Source organism: Mandrillus leucophaeus, unplaced genomic scaffold (genome assembly GCF_000951045.1).
Source record: "Mandrillus leucophaeus isolate KB7577 unplaced genomic scaffold, Mleu.le_1.0 Scaffold714, whole genome shotgun sequence".
NCBI lineage: Eukaryota > Metazoa > Chordata > Mammalia > Primates > Cercopithecidae > Mandrillus > Mandrillus leucophaeus.
The window spans coordinates 337,930-362,017 of record NW_012107742.1 but is presented as its reverse complement, the minus strand read 5'-3'; the positions used below and the strand labels follow the sequence as shown (position 1 = coordinate 362,017).

Sequence of the window (24,088 nt, the reverse complement as noted above, 5' to 3'; positions counted from 1 at the left end):
GCTGGTTTGGCCCAGGCAACTCAGTCTCCTTGAGGGGCCCTCATGGTCTCTCCCAACCTACATGCCATGCTGACTGTGGTGGTAGAAGTGGAGTCGGGGAGGCGATCAGGTAAGAAGCCCTCCACATTTCAGAGGAAGTGTAGTCCAGGAGAGTCTCTTAGAAGAGGGGGAGGGTTAGGCCAGCTTAGGTTGGAAAACTGAGGCAAAGCTTGAGGGCAGGACTCAGGAATCCCAGAGCAAGTTTTCCTCATGAAAACTGGTATGCAGTCTACCTTTCTCAGGCCCTGAGGACAGCAGTAGCCCCACACTTCTGGTGGGGCCCACAAACCTCCGTTTGCTTCAGCCTGGAACTCTAGGGACTCAGGTGGATGGGCGTTGTGTGTGTGGCGGCGGGAAGGGGACAAGTGAGGGGAAGGGGAGTGGGGCAGGGAGTGCAGGGGAAGATGGGAATATCACGATCGACCCCAGCCCTGCCCACAGGAACAAAGCTTCACCTTTGACAGAGTCCTGGGCCCTGATGCTGCTCAGGTAAGGAGGTCTGGGAGGGTGATGAGAGGAGGGTAGGAGCCCTCAGGCCCCTGGATCCTGGGGTGCCAGCTGCCTCTAGAGCTCCTTTGCTCAGGGCACCTGAGTCAGTGGATTGTGCCTGTGTCTCCCTGCAGGAGGCAGAGCAGGAGCTGCTGGCACGTGTCCAGTCCACATTGGGCTCTGTGGGCCGAGGGTACAGTGTGGCCCTGTTGCTCCGGGGGAGGGAAACAGAGGCACCCCGACTTGTGCCTCAGGTGAGTCCCAGAGGAGCCACCAGGGCACAGGCCTCATGCGGCTCAGGGTTTGCCTCCCCCTGAGACTTCTGAGAATCTTCCCTGCCCACATGAGCCCTCACTGGGGCTCCTACAGCAAGCACCCTGTTGGTCCACGCAGGATGTTTTGCCAGCGTCAATTTATGCAGCTACTGGGAGGTCATGGAAGGTGGGAAGGGGTTGGGTGCGGTGGTTCACACCTGTAATCCCAGCACTTTGGGAGGCTGAGGTGGGTGGGTCACCTGAGGTCAGGAGTTCGAGACCAGTCTGGCCAACATGGCAAAATCCCATCTCTACTAAAAATATAAAAATTAGCTGGGTGTGGTGGTGGGCACCTGTAATCCCAGCTTCTTGGGCAGCTGAGGCAGCAGAATCACTTGAATCTGTGAGGCAGAGGTTGCAGTGAGCTGAGATCATGCCACTGAACTACAGCCTGGGCGACAAGAACAAAACTCCATCAAAAAAAAAAAAAAAAAAAAAGACAAAAACAACAAAAAAATTTTTAATAAAAATTAAAATAAAGGAAGATGGGAGGCTGGGGCTGATAGGGTGATGGTTAGAGAGGGGTGGCATGAAAAGATCAAATATCCAAGGAGATCTGATTTTCACAGTTCCTGGTGATACTAATTATAAATTTGGGAGCTTTATAGTGGGGGCTTCATTAAAATGCCCCCAAACTAAAATAGCTGCCTCAGAACTTGTCGTGGATCCCTGTGCAGCAAACAGCAGGTCCCACTGAGAATGTCTGCTCACTTTCTGACTTGCTGTGAACATGAAGATTGGTGCTATTTCTGTCCTGGATACCATGTCCCCAGTAGTATGGGGCATTGACACAGACTTCACTCAGGAAATGTTGAAGGACAGATTCATGCTTTCTTAATCCTTATTGAATGCTTCTCTACTTTAGCTGCTGCAGATACTGTTTGAGGAAGCTCTGCCCCTCAGCTGCTCTGATCCTGTGCTTAGCACTCTTAGCCTGGTACAGGTGAGACCCTTGTGGGAGGGGAGAGAGTGGGACTTGGGAACCAGGGCCAGGGCGATGATGCAGAAGGAGCCCGAGGTTTATGGGGAGCCAGAGAGCGTGGGTCCAGCCTCACTCTGCTGCTCATCGGCATGGGTGTGCCTCTCTGAGTTCTCCTCTCCTCTGACTGCAAAAAGGCTGAATTCATGGTGCCATGTTTAGACCCCAGGAGGGTCATATGAGCTGAAAGTAGGGAAAGGCTCAGTTTATAACAAGTGTGCTTGTGTGAACCCAGTTCAGCCCCAGTGGAAGGACCCAGGACCTGCTCTCTTCAGGGATGGAGAACCTGTCGGTGCTGGACGTGGCCCCTCTGGGCTTGTGAGTGTTCAGGGCCCAGTGGAGTCTGAGGGTGCTTATCTTAAGGTAGGGCTGCCTCACTGAAGTTGAGCTTTTGGGGTCTCCACCCACTGCTACCCCAGGGGAAGAAAGCTCTGAGCTTGGGATCATGCTTACAGGGTCAAGGGCTGCTCTCAGGATTCCCTCCTACCCTCTTCCTTCATCTCATGTGCTCATCCCTCTCACTCCCCTCACCCCACTTACACCTCTTCAGCTTACACCACCTCAACTCTATTCCCCAGCCCCATGTCCCGACTCAGTCATTGTCACACTGGGTGATTTTGAGCATCTCACTGAGCAGGACTTCAGTTTCTCCATCTGTAAAATGGCAGTGATCCCAACTATCCTGTTCACAGGAGGGAAAATAAAATCATGAGGATGAGAAACATTTAGGGAGGTTACAGGCTATGGGGACCTCCAAGGGCTCCCCACATAGAGGTTCTTGGGGGCTGGACAGAACCTGGTCCTTTGGAGCTGAGCTCAGCCTCTGCTTCCTCCAGGGTGGTAGAAGATGCCACTGAAGTGGAGGTGTCTGACTCAAAAGCTGCCTCAGAGCTGTACTTGCAGGCCACCGCGGGTGAAGGCAGGTGAGGACAAGAGAGTATCTGTCACCCTATCCCCGCTAGGCATTGGGCCTGAGTCCACCCTTTTCTCCACAGGACCTGCTGTCTGCTCACTCTCATCGTGTCTTGCCCAGGGCCTGACCCTCCTGAGGGGCCCGGGACCCAAGGTGTGTGGCGAGGGGCTCTACGGATCCTGCAGCTCCCAGGAGCCCCGTAAGTCTGAAGGGGCCTTCTGACTGCATTGAAGGGTGAGGTGGGGAGCTGAATTACAGAGGGAAAGGCCCAAGATAGCATCAAAGTCTCTCCTGTCCTCAACCCCATAATAAGAGCATCCCAGAACACAAGTTAAGCCCCATTGTTGGCAGATGACGTGGTCAAAAGCAACTGGATAGAGAATTAGTGAAACCAAGAAATAAAAATAAATATTTTCCAGCCTGGGCAACCGGCCAAAACCCCATCTCTATAAAAAATACCCAAAAAAATCAGCCAGGCATGGTGGTGCAACATCTGTAGTCCCAGCTACTCAGGAGGCTGAGGTGGGAGGATGGCTTGAGCCCAGGAGGTTGAGGCTGCAATGAGCCATGATCACACCACAGCCTGGGTGACAGAGTGAGTCTCAAAAAATAGAAATAAATACGTAAATAAATAAATATCTCTAGCCACTGGTTTTTTTTTTTTTTTTCATATGTTGATAAATGCACCAGGGACAGCTTTTTTTTTTTTTAATGCAAAAGTTAAATGTATTTTATCTTTGTTCTATTATTAGCAGATAATCTTAATAAAAATAGCTATTATTTACAACAAAATATCATGTAATTTTAAATTGATCACTTTTTATTTCTATGGAAAAGCAACACTGGCATGTATTGTTGCTGAAGGTGAAGCAGCTTTTTGATTCTGTTCTGTTCTATTCTGTGTTCTGAGATGTGTATCAGACACCGGCCACACACCCCAGATGTGCTCGGGGCACAGCCTGGCCCTACAGAGCATTCTGGTCTGCAGGTGAGCACCTAAGGCCCTGCCATTCCCACTTCTTATTGTCATATTTACTTAGTTCTCAGTACCTCTGTCCATCTTTAAATGACTTAAGTGAGAGTACATTAAAGTAGCTTAGATGTTCCTAAGCTTCCGCAGAGCACGTCGCATCTGTGACAGCAATTCAGAAAAAGAGCAAACTTTCTTTTATTCTTAATGGTACACAGCATAAGAGAACAGCTTTGGCAGTTCACTGTAACTGATGGTCCTGATGTCCTTATTCATAAACTGAAAACTCCCCACAGAAGCTTCTGTAAGTATAATGTTAAATAGGTCTATAAACACAACAGCAACAATAAGAATATAAACCATATGCCCAGTTATGGGAAATTGGTGAAGAAATTTACTGATAAACCCACTGTGATGGTGTGTGTGTGTGGGGGGGGTTGTGTGTGTGTGTGTCAACTTGGCTTCAGTGACAGTCCCTAGTTATTTAAGCTAGGTGCTGCTGTGAAGGTATTTTGCAGATGTGATGGATATTAAGAGTATCCTGAAAGATCTGGGTGAGCCCGATTCAATCAGTTGAAAAGCTTTAAAAGCAGAAGCCTAAAAAGGCCTTAAAAGCTGAAGCTTCCCGGAAAAAGAAAAGAAATTCCATTCATGGGCAGTGGCATCTGCTATACTTGTGCCTGTGGAGTTCCATTCTGCTCACTCTTTTCCCTCCTGACTGCTCATAGACAACACTTGTGGTCTGTGCCCATGACCTCCCTGATTCTGGACTTACTTAGTCAGCATTCACAATCTTGTAAGCCATTTCCTTTAACAAATTTGTTTATATATGAAAAACACTGGTTCTTCCTCTCTAATTAAAGCCTGGACAACACACTCACAAATTAGGAGATGCTGCTGTTAGAAGGAATAGGGTATACATTTTAGGCCCTTCAAGACTCCAATAAATGATAGTAAAATAATAGCAAAGAAAAACCTTACTTTGGGGTTAAGAAATCAGATTGATACATCAGGGACAGTTTTGCAAATAGCATCTTCAAGCATTTTTGTCTAATTTTTCAGACTTTTTTTTACCACTTTTTAAATTTTTACATTACTAATTCCTTTTCAGCTACTTATATCTCTTCTGATCTATCAGATTGAAAACTTGGAAAGAACCTAAATGTTCAAAGCCAAGACTGGGAAATTCCCAAAAAGTCCTATCTTCAGGTCCTACTTTACATCCTTTACTCAAGTGCTCTAAAGTTATGAAACTATGAAGTAATGACAGGAAATAGTTATTTCAAACCAGCTTGCATATTTGTAATGTCATGGAAATGTTGCCAAATTCAGAAGTGCCTGAAAACAAATTGCAGTAAAACAAAAAAGAAGAGGAAAATGTACCCTAAATTCCAAACTACTTTAAAGTATTTTCTTTCTTTTATCATGTATACTTATTTAAAAAAAAACAGATTTATTAACATATAATTTACACACACTGAAGTTCACTCTTTTGAAATGTACAGTTCAGTGGTTTTTTAGTACATTCACAATGTTGTGCATTGATCAGCACTATCTAATTTTAGAACATTAAGTCACCCCAGAAAGGAAACCCATTTCCATTTGCAAGCATTCCTCATTCTGCCACCCACTCCCAGCTCAGGGCAATCACGAATCTATTTTCTGTCTCTGTAGATTTGCTACTCTGGGCTTTTCATGTGAATGGAACCATACAATATGTGGTCTTCCTGTCTGGCTTCTTTAACTTAGGATAATGTTTTCAAGGTTTATCCACTTGTGTGAATCAGAACTTTATTCTTTGTTCTTTTTTATTGACAAATAATATTCCATTGTATGGATATACCATATTTTGTTTATCCATTCATCCATTGATGGGCATTTGGATTGTTTCCACTTTTGGCTACTATATATATTTTTTTCTTTTCTTTCTTTTTTTTTTGAGATGGAGTTTCGCTCTGTCACCCAAGCTGGAGTGCAATGGCGTGATCTCGGCTCACTGCAAACTCTGCCTCCCGGGTTCAAGTGATTTTCCTGCCTCAGTCTCCTGAGTAGCTGGGATTACAGGCGCCCACCATCATACCCAGCTAATTTTTGTATTTTTAGTAGAGATGGGGTTTCATTGTTGGCCAGGCTGGTCTCAAACTCCTGACCTCAAATGATCCACCTGCCTCGGACTCCCAAAGTGCTGGGATTACAGGCATGAGCCACCGCACCCAGACATCTTTTCTTTTCTTTCTCTCTCCCTTTGTTAGAGATGTAGTCTCACTTTGTTACCCAGACTGGTCTCAAACTCGTGGCCTCAAGCAATCCTCCCGTCTCAGATTCCCAAATCACTGGGATTACAGGCATGAGCCACTATGCCTAGCTACTCTTTTGGCTATTTTAAATAATGTTGCTATGAACATTCACATATAAGTTTTTATTTGGACAAGTGTTTTCAATTATCTCAGACATAAACCAAGAAGTGGTATTGCTGGGTCATATCGTAACTGTTTTAAAAGTTGTTTGTATGTTTGTCTTTATCGAGGTAAAGTTCACATAATATAAAATTAACTATTACCCATTTTATAATGTACAATTTAGTGACTCCTGGTACATTCGCAATGTTGTGGAACTATCTAGTTCCGTCATTTGGCTATTGTGAATAGTGCTGCTGTGAACATTCAGGTACAAGTATTTGTTTGAATACCTCTTTTCAATTATTTTGGGTGTTTACCTAGGAGTGGAATAGCTGGGTCATATAGATATGGTAAGTCTATGTTTAACTTTTGAGGCACTACCACACTGCTTTCTACAGCACTGCACCATTTTGTATTTCCTCCAGCAATGTACGATGGTTCCAACTTCTCCACAATTACCAACATTTGTTATCTTCCGTGTTTTTGATTATGGCCAACCTAGTGGTTTTGAAGTAGTATCTCATTTTTATTTGATTTGCATTTCCCTAATGACTAATTATATTGAGCAGCTATTCATGTGCTTGTTGGCCATCTCTAGATCTTCTTTGTGGAAACGTCTATTCAAATCCTTCACCTATTTTTAAATTGGGTTATTTGTGTCTTTCTTGTTGTGTTAAGAGTTCTTTATATATTCTGTATACTAGACCCTTATCAGTTATGTGATTTGCAAACATTTTCTTCTGTTTCATAGGTCATCTTTTCACTTTCTTTCTTTTTTTCTTTCTTTCTTTTTTTTTTTTTTTTTAAGACAGAGTTTTGCTCTTGTTGCCCAGGCTGCAGTGCAATGGCGTGATTGACAACCTCTGCCTCTTGGGTTCAAGAAATTCTCCTGCCTCAGCCTCCCAAGTAGCTGGGATTACAGGTGCCTGCCACCACGCCTGGCTATCTTTTTACTTTTTTTGATAGTGTCCTTCAATACACCAAACTTTAAAATTTTTATGAAGCCCAATTTATCTTTTGTTGCTCATGCTTTTGGTGTTATACCTAAGCAACCATTGCAAAATCCAAAGTCAGGAAGATTCACCCCTACGTTTTCTTCTAATAGTTTTATAGCTTTATCTCTTACACTTAGGTCATTGATCCATTTTGAGTTAATTTTTTGTATTAGTATGGAGTAATCGTCCAACTTCATTCTATCCAGTTCTCCCAGCACCATTTGCTAAAGAGACTACTATTTCCAATTGACTGGTCCCGGCACCCTTGTCAAAAATCAGTTGGTCACATATATATGGATTTATGTCAAGACTCTCAATTATATTACATTGATTTATATAGCCTTTATCATATTGTGAAACTTTTCTTTTATTTCTACGTTCTTGAATGTTTTTTAATCAAGAAAAGGTGTCAGTTCTCGTCAAAGGCTATCCTCATGGCAATACCACACTGTTTTGATTTAATTTAACTTAATTTAATTTTGTTTTACATACAGGGTCTCCCTCTGTCACCCAGGCTGGAATGCAGTGATGCAGTCAAGGCTTACTGCAGCCTTGAACCTGTCTCTTATACACATCTAGATGTGTATAAGAGACAGCATACAGGGTCTCCCTCTGTCACCCAGGCTGGAATGCAGTGATGCAGTCAAGGCTTACTGCAGCCTTGACCTTTTGGGCTCAAGTGATCCTCCTGCCTCAGCCTCCTGAGTAGCTGGGACTACAGGCGCACGCCACCATGCCCAGCTAATTTTTGTATTTTTAGTAGAGACAGGGTTTCACCATATTGGTCAGGCTGGTCTTGAACTTCTGACCTCGTGATCTGCCCGCCTTGGCCTCCCAAAATGCTGGGATCACAGGCATGAGCCACCATGCCCAGCCCTCAACTTCGTTCTTCTTTTCAACATTGTTTTGGCTATTCAGGGCTCCTTGCAATTCCATAGGAATTTTAGGATTTGGCTTTTCCATTTCTAAAAAAAAAAAAAAGCCATTGGGATTTTGATAGGCATTGTATTGAATCTCTAGATTTGTTGGGAATACTATCATCTGCATGATATTAAGTCTTCCAATTCATGAACAATGAGCACAAGGCTGTTTTTTCATATATTTAAGTTCTCTTTATTTCAGCAGTGTTTTGCAGTTTTCAGGGTATAAGGTTTACACCTCCTTGGTTAAATTTATTTCTTAGTATTTTTATTATTTTTTATGTTATCAGAAGTGGAATTTTAAAAATTACCGGGCCGGGCGCAGTGGCTCACACCTGTAATCCCAGCACTTTGGGAGGCCGAGGTGGGTGGATCACCTAGGGTCAGGAGTTCGAGACCAGCCTAGCCAACATGGTGAAACCCTGTCTCAAACTAAAAATAAAAAATTAGCTGGGTGTGGTGGTGGGTGCCTGTAGTCCCAGCTACTTGGGAGGCTGAGGCAAGAGAATCACTTGAACCCAGGAGGTGGAGGTTGCAGTGATCTGAGATCACACCACTGCACTCCAGCCTGAGCAACAGAGTGAGACTCCATCTCAAAAAAAAAAATTCCTTTTTGGACTGTTCATTTCTAGTGTATGGAAAGTAAGTATTTTAGGCTGGGCACTGTGACTCATGCCTGCAATTCCAGCACTTTGGGAGGCCATGCCAGGAGGATTGCTTGAGCCCAGGAGTTTGAGACCAACCTGGGCAATATAGTGAGACCTCGTCTCTACAAAAAAATAAAAAAATTAGCTGGGCATGATGGTGCATGCCTGCACTCCCATCTACTCAATAGGCTGACATGGGAGGTCTAGACTGCAGTGAACCTTGACTGCATCACTGCATACAAGCCTGGGTGACATAGCTAGACCCTATCAAAAAACAGAAAAAAGAAACATAACTGATTCTTTTTTTTTTTTTTTTAGACGGAGTCTTGCTCTGTCGCCCAGGCTGGAGTGCAGTGGCATGATCTCGGCTCACTGCAACCTCCGCCTTCTGAGTTCAAGCAATTCTCTGCCTCAGCCTCCTGAGTAGGTGAGATTACAGGCGCCTGCCACCATGCCCAGCTAATTTTTTTTTGTATTTTTAGTAGAGACGGGGTTTCACCATCTTGGCCAGGCTGGTATTGAACTCCAGACTTTGTGATCCACCTGCCTCGGCCTCCCAAAGTGCTGGGATTACAGGTATGAGCCACCACACCTGGCTAGACAACTGATTTTTGCGTGTTGATTTTGTATTCTGCAACTTTACTGAATTTGATTATTAGTTCTAATAGTTCTTTTTGGATATGGATTTTTTAGGATGTTCTGTATATAAAATTATATCATTTGCAACTTGAGATAGTTTTATTTCTTCCTTTCCTATTTCAATAATTTTGTTTCTTTTTCTTGACTGATTGTTCTGGCTAGAACTTCTAATACAAGGTTGAATGGCAGTGGTGATAGTAGTCATACTTACATTCTTGATCTGAGGGGAAAGATTTTAGTCTTTCACCATTGCTTGTGATATTGGCTGTCAGTTTTTCTATATATGCCCTTAATCATGTTATGAAATTTCCCTTTTATTCCTATTTTGTTGAGTATTTTTCTCATGAAAGGATGTTAGATATTGTCAAAGGCTTTTCTGCATCAGTTGAAATGATCCTCAGATTTTTTCTACATTCTATTAATGTGGTATATTATATATTGATTTATTTTCATGTTGAACTACCCTTGCATTCCTGGGATAAATCTCAGTTGGTCATGATGTATAAGTCTTCTAATACTCAGTGGATTCCATTGGCTAGTATTTTATTGAGAGCTTTTGTGTCTACATTCAACAGGATATTAGTGTGTAATTTTATTTTCTTGTGTTGTCTTTGGTTTTGGTATTGGGGCAATGTTGGCCTCATAGGATGAGTTAGAAAGTCTTCCTTTTTATTCTATTTTTTGGAGCAGTGTAAGAAGAATTGGTGTTACTTATTCTTCAACTGTTTGCTAGAATTCACCAGTGAAGTCATTTGGTCCTGGGTTTTTCTTTGTTGGGAGGTTTTTGATTACTGATTCAACCTCGCCTTTTTTTTTTTTTTTTTTTTTTTTTTAAATTTTGAGACGGAGTCTTGCTCTGTTGCCCAGGCTGGAATAAAGTGGCATGATCTCAGCTCACTGCAACCTCTGCCTCCCTTGTTCAAGTGATTCTCCTGCCTTAAACTCCCGAGTATCTGGGATTACAGGCATGCACCACCACGACCATCTAATTTTTGTATTTTTTTAGTAGAGTTGGGATTTCACCATATTGGTCAGGCTGGTCTCAAACTCCTGACCTCATGATCCACCTGCCTCGGTCTCCCAAAGTGCTGTGATTACAGGTGTGAGCCACTGTGCCCTGCCTGATTCAGTGTCTTTACCTGGTATAGGTCTATTCAGAATTTCTATTTCTTCTGGAGTCAGTTTTGGTCATTTGTGTGTTTCTAGGAATTTGTTCATTTCATCTAAGTTCTCTAATTTGTTGGTGTATAATTGTGGCATTCTCTTGTAATCATTTTTATTTCTGTAAGGTTGGTAGCAATGTCCTCACTTTCACTTCTAATGTTAGTAATGTGAGTCTTCTGTCTTTCTTAGTCAATCTAGCTAAAAGTTTGTCCATTTTTAAGTTTTTTTAAAAAGAGAAAAGCCTTTTTGGCCAGACAGTGTGGCTCGTGTCTGTAATCCCAGCACTTTGGGAGGCTGAGGTGTGTGGGTAACAAGGTCAGGAGATCGAGACCAGCCTGGTCAACATGGTGAAACCCCATCTCTACTAAAAATACAAAAATTAGCTGGGCATGTTGGCATGGTGGAAATTCTAGCCACTAGGGAGGCTGAGGAAGGAGAATTGCTTGAACCAGGGATTCGGATGTTGCAGTGAGCCAAGATCACACCACTGCAGTCCAGCCTGGTGACACAGCGAGACTCTGACTCAAAAAAAAAAAAAAAAAGAGAGAGAAAAGCCTTTTTAATATGAAACCTATGTATTTGGGAACAAAAATGCAATACACAGTAAGAAACCATATTCTATTAATTATGACATTCTGTAATCTACGAACACAGAAAATTTCGTTATTAAGAAACACCAATAGGAAAAAAACTCTATAAAGTCCTATTCATTTTATTTTGTTAGGGAAAAGGATGTTAATTTGGCTATTGTCACAGTTCCATCATGTCTACTCTCCTTGTAAGTTCAGCTTCATTGCTGTCTAATTCTTGCTTTGCTTCTTCAATTTTCATTTGAGCAAGAGGAGAATTCAGCATTAAGTCTAAATAGGACTCAAACTTTTTCTTCAAAGGTATAGTCTGTTGCTTTAATTTGGCCAGTTTCTCTGACAGTGCTACTAAGGACTGATGAGACAGAGAAGCATCCATGCCTCTGGCTGAAAGTTGCTCCTCTGTAGCCTTGATTCCAAATCTGAATTCCTCTGACTTTGCTTTTAGAAAGTTCATGTTCTGACTACGAGTATCAACTTTGGCCCTTTCTGTGGACAGATGCAACTCTGCTTTCTTGAGATCCTCTTGTAGACATTTTTCAAACATTAAGTTGCAGTTAGATTTTTTTCAAGTTTTTCCAGTTCAATCTTGATTTCTTCACCTTCGGATTTGGTGCGAAAGAGATCAGAGGTCAAATCATTCACTGCAAGGATAAAACTAGCTAGTAAGTCATCCTTTGTTTCAAGGGCCACCACACTGTCAACCAAAGCATTCAGATACCTGGAACCAGTGCTAGAGAAATTGGCAGGGGAAAAATTCACACTATCCATGAGAAGGTCTTGAAGATACTAGGCTTCTGACTTGTATTCACTTGCTTTCTGCTTCAAGTCCTCTATTACCAGGTAGTCATCCCTGTCCCGGACCCTGTTGGGTTCTGAAAGGTGATGTAAAATCTCTGTGGTCCGTGGGTTCACATCATACTGTGGAATGGGATGATCTCCAAATATTTATTTTAACCATGCAGCAACCTGCGTTTCTTTCTCCTCCAGGGGCTCCATAGCTACCACTCCTGCTCATTTAAAACTTTTTTTTCAAGGAGTCAACTTTGGTTTCATTGATTTTCTATTATTTTATATTCTCTTTTTCATTTATCTCTGTTTGGATCGCTATTCTTTTCTTTCTTCTGTTAGTTTTGGGTTTATTTTTCTCTTTTTCTAGTTCCTTGAGGTGTCCAGTTAAATTACTGGTTTCAGAGCTTCCTTTTTCATGTAGGTGTTTATACTTACAAATTTCCCTCTGAGCACTACTTTTGCTTCATCACGTAAGTATTGATATGTTGTGTTTTTGTTTTCATTCTTCTGAAAGTATTTTCTAACTCTCTGTGTGATTTCTCTTCTGACCCATTGGTTGTTTAATTTCTACATAGTTGTGAATTTTCCAGTTTCTCTTCTGTTACTCATTTCTAGTTTATTCCACTATGGCTAGAGAAGATACTTTGTGTGATTTTAATTTTTAAATATGACTGACACTTGCTTTGTGGCCTAGCATATGGTCTACTTTGGAGAATGTTCCACGCACTTCAGAAGAATGTGTATTCTGTTATTTTGGGATTGAGTGTTCTAAACATGTCTCTTAGGTCTGAATTGTTTAGTGTTACTTAAGTCCTCTACTTCCTTTTTGATCATTTGTCTACTTGTTCTACTTAGTACTGAAACTGGGGAAGCTGGGTGCAGTGGCATGCACCTGTAATCCCAGCTACTCAGGAGGCTGAGGCAGGAGGATTGCTTGAGCCTAGGAATTCAAGACCAGCCTGGGCAATAATAGTGAGACCTTTTCTCAAAAAAAGAAAAAGAAAAGAAAAGAAAGTAGAGTATTGAAGTCTCCAACTATTACTGTAGAACTATCTATTTCTCCCTTCATTTCTGTTCACTTTTGCTTCGCATATTTGGTCTTTTGTCAAGTGCATACATGTTTATATTTGTTTTATCTTTTTGATGAGTTGAACCTTTTATGAATATATAATGTACTTCTTTGTCTCTTGTAACAATTTTTGACTTACAGTCTATTTGGTGTGATATTTATATAGCCACTACAGACTCTTTTATATCTTTTTCCATCTTCTTACTTTTAACCTATTTGTGTCTTTGGATCTAAAGTGGGTCTTGGCTGGGCATGGCAGCTCATGCCTGTAATCCCAACACTTTTGGAGGCCAAGGTAGAAGAATCACTTGAGTTCAGAAGTTTGAAACCAGACTAGGCAACATAATAAGATCCCATATCTACAAAAAATAAAAATAACTAGGTATAGTGGCACATACCTGTAGCTGCAGCTACTTGGAGGCTGAGGCAGGAGGATCACTTGAGCCCGGGAGGTTGAGGCTGCAGTGAGCCTTGATCACATTACTCCAGCCTAGGCAACAGGGTGAGACCCTGTCTCTTAAAAAAATAAAGAAAATAAAGTGAGTCTCTTGTAGACAACACATAGATAAATTATGTTTTTTTTTCAATCTATTCTTCCAACCAAAAAAAAAAAGACCTATTCTTCCAAACTTTGTTATTTAATTGGGGAGTTTATTCCATTTACCTTTAAAGTGATCACTGATAACAAATACTTACTCCTGCCATCTTGCTATTTGGCTATATATTTTTGTTTCTTAATTCCTCTAATATTGCCTTTTGTATTTAATTGATTTTTTGCAATGTGCTGTGTTGATTTTCTTTCACATTACCTTTTTGATACTTTTTCCTTTTTTTTTCTTTTCCAATTTCTTTCCTCTGACAGGATACAAGACAAACACTCAGTTTGCCTGAGTTTTAAAAGGATATTTCCTTTACCCCAATTAATGAGCAATAAAGACATAAATCCATTTTAAAAAGTGAACAGGGGGTTTTTCCATATTTTTAAAGGTTATTTTTCTATTGGACAGGCATGGTGGTGCAGGCCTGTGGTCCTAGCTACTCAGGAAGCTGAAGTGGGAGGATCACTGGAACCTGGAAAGTTGAGGCTGCAGTGAGCCGTGATCGTGCCACTATACTCTAGCCTGGCTGACAGAGTGATACCCTGTCTAAAAAAACAAAACAAACAAACAAAAAAACCCCACTTATTTTCCTTGTGGCCATTTTGGAGATTACAATTAATATCTTAAATTTCATTTATTTATTTATTTATTTAGAGACAGAGTCTCGCTCTGTCTCCAGGCTGGAGTGCAGTGGCGTGATCTCAGCTCACTGTAACCTCTGCCTCCCGGGTTCAAGTGAGTCTCCTGCCTCAGCCTCCCGAGTAGCTGGGACTACAGGTGCAGCTAATTTTTGTATTTTTTAGTAGAGATGGGGTTTCACCATGTTGGCCAGGATGGTCCTGATCTCTTGACCTCGTGATCTGCCCACAGCCTCCCAAAGTGCTGGAATTACAGTCGTGAGCCACCGTGTCCGGCTAATATCTTAAATTTAAAACAGTCTCACCAGGCACAATGGTATGCACCTGTAATCCCAGCTACTCGGGAGGCTGAGGCAGGAGGATCTTTTGAACCCAGAAGTTTGAAACCAGCTTGGGCAACATAGTGAGACCTCATCTAAAACAAACAAACAAACAAACAAAAACCATATAGCAATCCAGCTTGAATTAATACCAACTTAGCTTCAATATCTATAAAGATTTTACCCCTATACATCTGCCTCTTTTCCCATTATGTTGCTAATGTCACAAATTACATCTTTATACATTGTGTGCCCATTATCATAGGTTTACAATTATTGTTTTATGCATTTGTTTTTTAAATCCTATGGGCAAAAGAGAGGAGTTACAAACAAAAAATGCAATATTATGGGCTTTTATATTTACACATGTAGTTACCTTATTATTGTTCCTTATTTCTTTATATGGCTTCAAGTTACTATCTAGTGTCCTTTCATTTTGGGTTGATGGACTCTCTTCAGCATTTTTGGTAAGGCAAGTCTACTAATGATGAATTACTTCAGCTTTGATTTATCTGGGAGTGTCATAATTTTGCCTTCATTTTTGAAGGATAGTTTTGCCAGATATATAATTCTTGATTGGCAGGATTTTTTTAAAGCACTTTAAATACCATTGTCTCTTTGTATCTTTTTGGGGATTCGCTCCAGGATCCCCCCGCAGGTATCAACATTCACAGATGTTCAAGTGTCTTATATAAAATGGTGTGGGCCAGGCACAGTGGCTCATGCCTGTAATTCCAGCCTTTGGGAGGCCAAAGCAGAAGGACTGCTTGAACCCAGGAGTTTGAGACCAGGCTGGGCAACATAGTGAGATCTTGTCACTACAAAAAATAAAAATAAAAAAGACTGTAAAAAACAGTAATAATAGCTACTTGAGGGGCTGAAGCGATAGCTTGAGTCCAGGAGGTCAAGGCTTCAGTGAGCCATGATCACACCACTGCACTCCAGCCTGGGTGACAGAGCAAGACCCTATCTAAAAAAATACTGATAAAAATAACTGGGTGTGGTGCTCACACCTGTAATCCCAGCACTTTGGGAGGCCAATGTGGGTGGATCACTTGAGGTCAGGAATTTGAGACCAGTCTGGCCAACATGGTGAAACCCTGTCTCTACTAAAAACACAAAAACTAGGTGGGCACCATGGCTCCCGCCTGTAATCCCAGCACCTTGGGAGGCCAAGGCAGGTGGATCACCTGAGGTCAGGAATTTGAGACCAGCCTGGCCATCATGGTGAAACCCCGTATCTACCAAAAATATAAAAATAAGCTGGGCGTGGTGGTAGGTGCCTGTAATCCCAGCTACTGGGGAGGTCAAGGCAGGAAAATTGCTTGAACCCGGGAGGTGGAGGTTGCAGTGAGCTGAGATCACACCACTGCACTCCAGCCTGGGTGACAGAGCGAGACTCTATCTAAAAAGGAAAACAACAACAACACCACACACAAAAAAACTAATAAAAATAAAAAATAAAATGTTATAGTATTTGCACATAACCTACGTACATCCTCCCACATACTTTAAGTCATCTCTAGATTACTTATAATTCCTAATACAATGTAAATGTTATGTAAATTGTTATACTGTATTGTCTAGGGAATCATGACAAGAAAGAGTCTGTACATGCTCAGTACAGACAAAACCATTTTTCTCCCAAATATTTTTGATTCATGCTTGCTTGAATCCACAGATGCAGAGCCTATGGATATAAAGGGCCAACTTTATGATATCTCCATGATTTCTGGGGATAAATCTGTTTTTAGTCTTATTGAAGATCCATTGCACATAATAAACTGCTTCTCTCTTGCTGTTTTCAAGATTCTCTCTTTATCTTTGTGGGTTTTTTTTTTTTTTTTTCCCGAAGACTGTATTCTTTGTATTCACTGAAGCCTTCATTTTGTTATTTTAGTTGTTAGCCAGTGACCTAACATAGAATTCCTTAAATGCCTGCGACCAAAAAAAAGGTTTTGTTTTGTTTTTTAAAAAGGAAGAAGAAAGAAACAAATAAAAAAGAAACGAAAAGAATAAAGAAGAATATGAAAAAGAAAACAAAGGAAGGAAGGAAGGAAAAAAGAAAAAGAAAAACTTTTCCAGGTCTTTGCAGATTGGCTGTGTGGAGTCACTCCTAAGCTTAGCCAGGCAATTTACAGCTCTGTTTTAGCCTTCACTTCCTGCTTGTGCTGAGCCCAAAGACCAGACAGAGATGAAAGCTTATTGTCTTATTGGGCCTTTTCTGCATATGAGTCCTACCCCGGGTGTGCTTTCTACACTCTCTGGTACACATGGGAACTTTTTGAAGCCCTTATTCTCCCAAAAATATCACTTCCAAACTTTTCCCAGTCTTTCAGGGTGTCAATTGTTTGCCTCAACTGTTATTTTTGCTTCAGGCAGCAGTGCCTTGTTCTTTTGTTCTTCAACAGTTTCCAGGGAACATCCTCTGTGTAGCTGCTCTGCCTTGAGAGAGTTCTGAGACAGGTGAAGCAAAGAGATTTCCCTTTCATCAGTTCTTGGGGGGAAACTCCAGAAAATCAAAAAAGATAAACACGATTCATTGGGAACAAGATCTTCTCTGCTCCCTTCCTAACCAGGAACCCCCACCAGAAATTTGGGCTACTGTCTTCAAGATTAGCCCTGTGCTGGGGAGGGGTTGGAGCGAGGGTAAGTTAAAACACCACAGAGATCTCTTACGATGTTTAAATTGCCTCTCCTGGTTAAGCATTTGTCGCTGTAAACCTCTATCTTTCAGAGTTAAAATAAGGTTGTTTCTGGCAATTTTTGCTAGGTATTTCTGGGGATGAATGGACTCCTGGAGTTCCCTACTCTGTGATTTTCACTGATGTCATCTTCTTTTGCCCATTTTAAAATTGGGTTATTTGTCTTTCTATTATTGAGTTGTAAGAGCTCTTTATATATTCTTGGTACAAGTCACTTGTCAGGTACACAATTTAAATTTTTTACCGTGAGAATCTATTACTTCTTTTTTAAAAAATTGTTTGTATTTTTGAGACAGACTCTCACTTTATTGCCCAGGCTGGAGGGCAGGCAGTGGTGTGATCCTGGCTCACTGAAACTTCTGCTCTCTGGGTTCAAGCAATTCTCCTGCCTCAGCCTCTCTAGTAGCTGGGATTACAGGTGTGTGCTACTACATCTGGCTAATTTTTGTATTTTTAGTAGAGACAAGGTTTCACTATGTCAGCCAGGCTGGTCTCAAACTCCTGACCTCAAGTGATCTGCCAGCCTCGGCCTCCCAAAGTGCTGGGATTATAGGTGTGAGCCACCATGCCCATGGAGAATGTATTACTTTTGTAACTCAAAAAGTAATACTAATAAAATAGAGATCTGTATCATGTTTCAAATTTGTCTGGTAATGCACAAAAGTTTCTGGAAATAGTTGCCCTTTCCATCAGAGTGTAACTCTGTCCAGTTTCTTTCCCCATCCACCAGTGGACATCGCCTTTCTTCCTCTCCCTCTTGCAGAGACTGCCCCCTGCTGCGGGTGTTGGCTGGTGAAGTTGTTGGTGAGGAGGCGGAGGGCTCTTTACCATGGATTGTCTCACAGCTTTTGGAAGGAAACAACTACAGTGGCCTGCTTCTTTGCCTAGACCCCCAAGGTGGCCAGGGGGAGAGTGTGGGGTTCTTTGGGAAGCTCTGAGATCTGTCCTTAGGCCTGCCTCACCCATCACCCAACCAACCTCAGCCCCAACTCCAGCCCAGAGAGAGAGCCTGACCCTCCAAGAGGGCCCCAGAGTGCCTAGGCTGACAGAGACTGGAGAGGCAAAGCAAGGTCAACAGTGAAAGTAACCCCTCACCCTTCAGAGGCCTTAAACCACTTACCAAGCATTTTTGCACAAATGCCTTTGATTCTTACCAAAACCCCATGAGGCAGATATAATTTACAAATAAGGAAAGAGAGGCAGGCCTAATTTATAGATGAAGAGAGAGAGATAAGAGAAGAGAAGGGAGTCTCCTATTTTCATACACCCATTAAAAATCAAGCCTCAGCTGAGTACGGCGGCTCATGCCTGCAATCCCAGTATTTTGGGAGGCTGACATGGGCAGATCACCTGAGGTCAGGAGTTCGTTGGCCAGGCCACTAGCCTGGCCAACATGGTGAAACTCCATCTCTACTAAATATACAAAAATTAGCTGGGCATGGTGGCAGGCGCCTGTAGTCCCAGCTACTTGGGAGGCTGAGGCAGAAGAGCTGCTTGAACCTGGGAGGCAGAGGTTGCAGTGCGCCAAGATCGTGCTACTGCACTCTAGCCTGGGCGATAGAGCGGGACTCCATCTCAAAAAAATAAAAAAAATAAAAAAATAAAACCTCTGTGTCCTTAATGTAGATGCTGGCAGAAAAAAAGAAAAAAAATCAAGCCTCTGAAATGTTATGATGTCAGGGATTTGGGGGAGGTCGAGGTGGGGGTATTGATCAAACAGAAATGGCATGAGTTGATAACTGTCAAAGCTAGGTGACAGGTACACAGGATTTCCTATACTTTGTGTATGTTTGAAATTTTCCATAATAAAAGAGTAAAAAATGTCTGGCCCTCGTCTCCAAAATCAACAAACACACATTCATTTGGCTAGCAAGTTCCCAGACCTCCCCTGTGCAAGGTCCCTTGGAATGAGGAAGATAAGTTACAGCAGTTCACACCCACAAGGATAAAGCAGTGAGGGCCAGACGTGTTTACCTTCAGGCCAGTTTGATATCATGATGAAGGGCATGGGCTTGAGTTTTGGCTCTGCCACTTGCCAAGAAGTTGCTTGACCTCTTTGAGCTTCTATTGCCTCATCTGGAAAATGTCGGGGGAGGCAGGATAGATTAGAGCTTCTGCCTGATTGGAGTGTTGTGTGGATAAAAAGAGGCAATCCATGAACAGCCTTAGTGAAGTGTCATCAAGCACATGTAAAAGCCTAGAGGGGTTAGATATTTTTATGAATAGTACTACTAACAAAAAGTAAAAGTATTACAGGCCGCGTGCTTTGGAGTCCACAGGAAGGAGTAATTCACTTGGAGTGTCCCTTTACTAGGTAGCTCCCTCAGTTTGCTCCAGGCTGCTCTGTTGGGGGCCTCAAGAAGGAGGATGCAGGTGAAACAGGTGAGGCCCACCCTGTGGGATGCAGTAGAAGAGGCTCGGGCCCGCCAGGCTGGCCTGAGGCCCCTGCGTTTAGGCCTCCTTGAGGACACCCTGACATACAGTGGGCTAAGCCAGCTGGGAAGGGCACTGCGGGAGTTAGAGGTGAGCAAGGTGAAGCCGGAGGGCATCTGGGCCAGCCATGGCCAGTACCCACCTTGAACCCTTTCTCCATAGGTGGTAAAAGCGTGGAGCCAGCACCCAAGAAGAAAGATGCTCCAAGGAGCCAGAGCTGAGGCGATGAGGCTTCCAGAACCACAGGTATGTCTTCGCATTCACCCTTTTGGGACCCACATTTGTGTCTGCCTTCTTGTCTTCTTTCCAAAGCACTTTGAGGAAGACCTCCATTCATTCATTGACTTATTGATTCCCAAACACTTACTGACCACCCACTGTGTTCTGGGCCCAGTGCCACATAGGCCCTGGGAATTCCCTGCCCTCATGGAGTTTATAATCTCCTGGGAAGAAACAATTACACCACCATCATCGGTGCTCTGAAAGGCTTATAAACAGAGTTCTGTGGGGTATCTAAATTAGCCTTGGCAAGAGAGGGATGGAAGACTTCATGGAGGAAGTGATTCCTGAAGGAGGTCAACAAAGATGAGTGAACAACCTGAAGGCAGAGAGAATGACAGGCAAAGACTCAGAGGCAAGAAAGTGCTTGGTCCCCTTGAGGTAGTGCAAGCAGCTCAATTTGTTGGAGAATAGAACTTGAGGGAGAGTCAGGAGAGAAGGACTGGAGAGGACAGCAGGGGCCAGGTCACACAGGGCTTTGTAAAACAGAGATGTTTGGACTTTGTCTTAAAGGTCACAGGTGAGCCACAGAAGTATTTTAAGCAGGAAAGAATACTGTGTCCTTTTCAGGTGAGCAAACTGAGGCTTAAAGAAAAGATGTGAGGCTGAGCATGGTGGCTCATGCCTATAATCCCAGCACTTTGGGAGGCCGAGGTGGGTGGATCACCTGAGGTCAGGAGTTCGAGACCAGCCTGGCCAACTTGGAGAAATCCCGTCTCTACTAAAAATACAAAAATTAGCCTGGTGTGGTGGTGCATGCTTGTAGTCCCAGCTACTTGAGAGTTGAGGCAGGAGGATCACTTGAACCCAGGAAGCAGAGGTTGCAGTGAGCCGAGATCATGCCATTGGACTCCAACCTGGGCATCAAGAGTGAAACTCCATCTCAAAAAAAAAAAGAAAAAAGAGAAAAGAAAAGAAAAGATGTGAGAGGGCTGGGAGCCCTCTCAAGGTGAAACCCCATCTCTACTCAAAAATACAAAAATTAGCCATGCATGGTGGCGCATGCTTGTAGTCCCAGTTACTCAGGAGGCTGAGGTGGGAGAGCCACCTGAACCCGGGAGGCGCAGGTTGAAGTGAGCTGAGATTGCACCACTGCACTCCACCCTGGGTGACACAGCGAGACTCTGTCATAAAAAAGAAAAGATGTGAGACCTGTGAGCCTGGGGTCACAGGTGTAATCGGGAGCAGCAAAAGTATAATCACACTCAAGTCCTTAGACTCCTAATCTAGTGCTCTTTCATCTCCTTAGGCTGCATGGCCTTTCTGGTCTTCCATGATTTATCACAGGGTGGTTGAACCCTGCCCCTGTCCAGCCTCTTCTGGCTTTTCTCGTCTTTTTTCATAATTGCTTACAACTTGTTTTTACAGCCTTGGGGCTTGGGAATCAGGCACATGGTAGCTCCTATTTATTGAGCAACAGCCTTACTGCTCGGTGCTTTCGGTGCAGTACTTCACTTCATTCTCTCTACAACTTTTATCAGCTCGATTTGATAGAGAAGCACATGGAGACTAGGCCAGTCACCTGCTCGAGGTCATTCAGCTAAGAAGAGGAGGGGCTGGGACCCTGATCTGTCTGATTTCCAAGCCCTGATCTTAACCTACACTGTCCTGGGAGAAAAGGTGTGGAGTGGTCACTTCTAATATCTTCTCAGCAGGTGATAGAGTCACCAGTAAGCCAGAGCCCATGCCTCGAGGGAGAGCCCCAAGGTGGGTCTGGGACTTGGGGATGAGCTGGGAGTGGGAGGTATTCTCTGCCTTTGGTGTGATTCATTACATTTTCCTCTAGTGGCAGGAAGAACGGCAACTCTAAGGTGTGGGCTCCACCAAAAGAATCCTCTCAGGCACCCTAAGGAACAGGTAATACCTCATGTACCCCAGGAATGACTGGAAGCCATAGGGGGAGTGAAGAGCTGCAGAGCCCAGCTAATGTGCCTCTGCTTACCCTGCCCCAATATCAAGGAGAAATGTGAAGTTTTTGACAAATAAAGGACCTGAGGGTGACTAGACCCCTAAGGGAGGGCCATGGGGAGGGACTGTTTTCCTACTTATTGGATTAAGGGTATAGGATCCTTAGGGGCACTATGGCACCTCTTGGCAGAGCCACTACCTTCCTCTTCCCACCATGGCCTCCTGAGTCTCTGCCCATGCTACAAGCTCTTCCAGGCCAGTTAGGTCCTGGATGTTATTCTGGCAGCAGCCCTGGTGATGAGGTATTGGAAAAGTTGGGCTCTGGTCCTAAATCTGCGCACACACATGGACTTCTGACTGAGCCCAGCAGGTACCAGATGTGGCCCTGCAGTTCTTCTTGGCCCAGGCCTGGAGGTAGAGACTGAGGGAGCAGCACCAAATTTGGATTCGAGAGAAGCTGAAGCATTTGGAACAGAAGGAGGAGGTGGCAGATGACCAGATCAAAGACCTGGTGACTGAAGAGGAGGTAAGGAGAGTCAAATAGAGGACTTGAGGCTCTAATTGGTCCAGGCACTGTGCTAGGGCTGGGATCCATCATCAGTCACAACCGACTGGTTCATACTCTCTCTCATGGCCCTCACAGACTTGTCAGGGATAGATGAGGCAATTCTCAGTGCTAAGTGATGGGTCTGGGGAGTTAGGGGCATGTGGACCAAAAAGGCATATCTGATCCAGGCTGGAGTGGATCAGAGGAGATGGCATCTAAGTTGAGCCTTAAAGGGCAGGCAGAAATCAGCCAGGGGAATTCACTGGACACTGAGCTTCACAAGGGCAGTTACTGCTCATCACATCAAGGCACTCATAGATACAACTTATTTGAACAAATTAAGAAACACAACGTGTATGTGGTGGGGGTGGTTGGAGTGGTGACATGTTCTCAGAGAAGACAAGACAGAGCAAAGGTTCAGAGGGAAGCAATGGCAAAGTGGGTCCTGTAAACTGCAAATTCTCCAATCTGGCTGGAGCTGAACACGTGCGTAGTCAGAAGCAAGGCTAAAGAGACAAGTGTGTGCCACAGCTCTGGCTTTGGATTTTACCCCAAGGAGAGTTGCAAACCATTGAAAGGCATGTGCCATGTCAGCTCTGACCTTCACTAGCCATGAGAATTTGGGCAAGTTAGGTCACTTCTCTGATTCACTGTTGTCAAATCTGTAAGACGACAATGCCACATATGGTTGTTATTGGATAAAATAATACACTTGAAGTATTTAGCACAGAGCCTGGCACACAGGTGGCACTCAACAAAGAGTATGTGTTATCACTGAAGGCCTGCAAGGAGAGGCAGAGATGGCAGCAGGAACAGATGGTGCTGAGATTCCAGCTGGAGGCCCTTCAGGAAGAGCGGGACATGGCAGAGCAGGACCTGGCAGCCCTCTATGACCTGCATGTGCAGGCCACTTGAGCTCAGACACACCATGTACTGCGGGTTAGTGGGGATGGAGGGCAGGCCTTGAGCTGGCTCCAAGGCTGGCTGAGTGACAGGTATCTCTGAATCTGGGTACAGGTATTCCGAGCCTGGCAGGGCCAGTGGGAGGAACGGGCCATGACCACAGAGCATCGTCACTGCAGCCTGCTGTCGGGCATCCTGGAAGAAGCCATCAACCTGGCCACACAGAATTAGGAGCTCCAAGCTCAGAACCAGCAACTTCGGCAGGGTGCAGACTAGGCTGGGGGCAGTCATGCTGGACCGTCCTGGGGAGAAACCTGATCAGGAACCCTTTAGAGGAAGTTTCCTGTCTCCTCATTCTGGAGGGTCCTAGAAGGGAGAGAAAGGTGAGATAAAACCAAGCTGATCCTCATCATGGATAATTAATAACACGAACCATGTCTCATTGTTCCAGTCCTTACTAAGTGCCTAATATTATTTTATTTAGCCTCTCCAGCTACCACATATAGTAGGTACCATTTGATCCTCATTTCAGGGGTAAGGCAACTAAAGCCAGAAGAGGTTCAATAACTGCCCAAGAACAGTCAGCTAAGTGGAAGAGCCAGAATTCAAATTCAAGTCTGTCCATAGTTCTACACTGCACAGTAGTGGCTTACAAGCTTCTGGGTGCATCAGAACCACCTAGGAAGCTTAAGAGAAAGAAGAAAAAGATTCCCAGACACTACTCCCTAAGATTCTGCTTTAATAGGTCTGAGATAAGCCTAGGCGCCCCCCATCCCCACCCACCTTTGCTTTTTTTAGAAACTCACCATATATTCTATCATAGAATCAGGGCCTGACATT

At 43.6% G+C, this 24,088-nt stretch overlaps 2 pseudogenes across 1 annotated transcript; one reads left to right on the top strand and one right to left on the bottom strand.

Annotated features, from left to right (window-relative positions):
• Positions 1–42: 42 nt before the first annotated feature.
• LOC105528386 lies at positions 43–23,618 on the top strand (annotated as a pseudogene).
• Positions 11,014–12,054, bottom strand: LOC105528342 (annotated as a pseudogene). Its single transcript, XR_001004344.1, has one exon. The product of XR_001004344.1 is annotated as an HAUS augmin-like complex subunit 1 pseudogene (transcript).
• Positions 23,619–24,088: the final 470 nt, after the last annotated feature.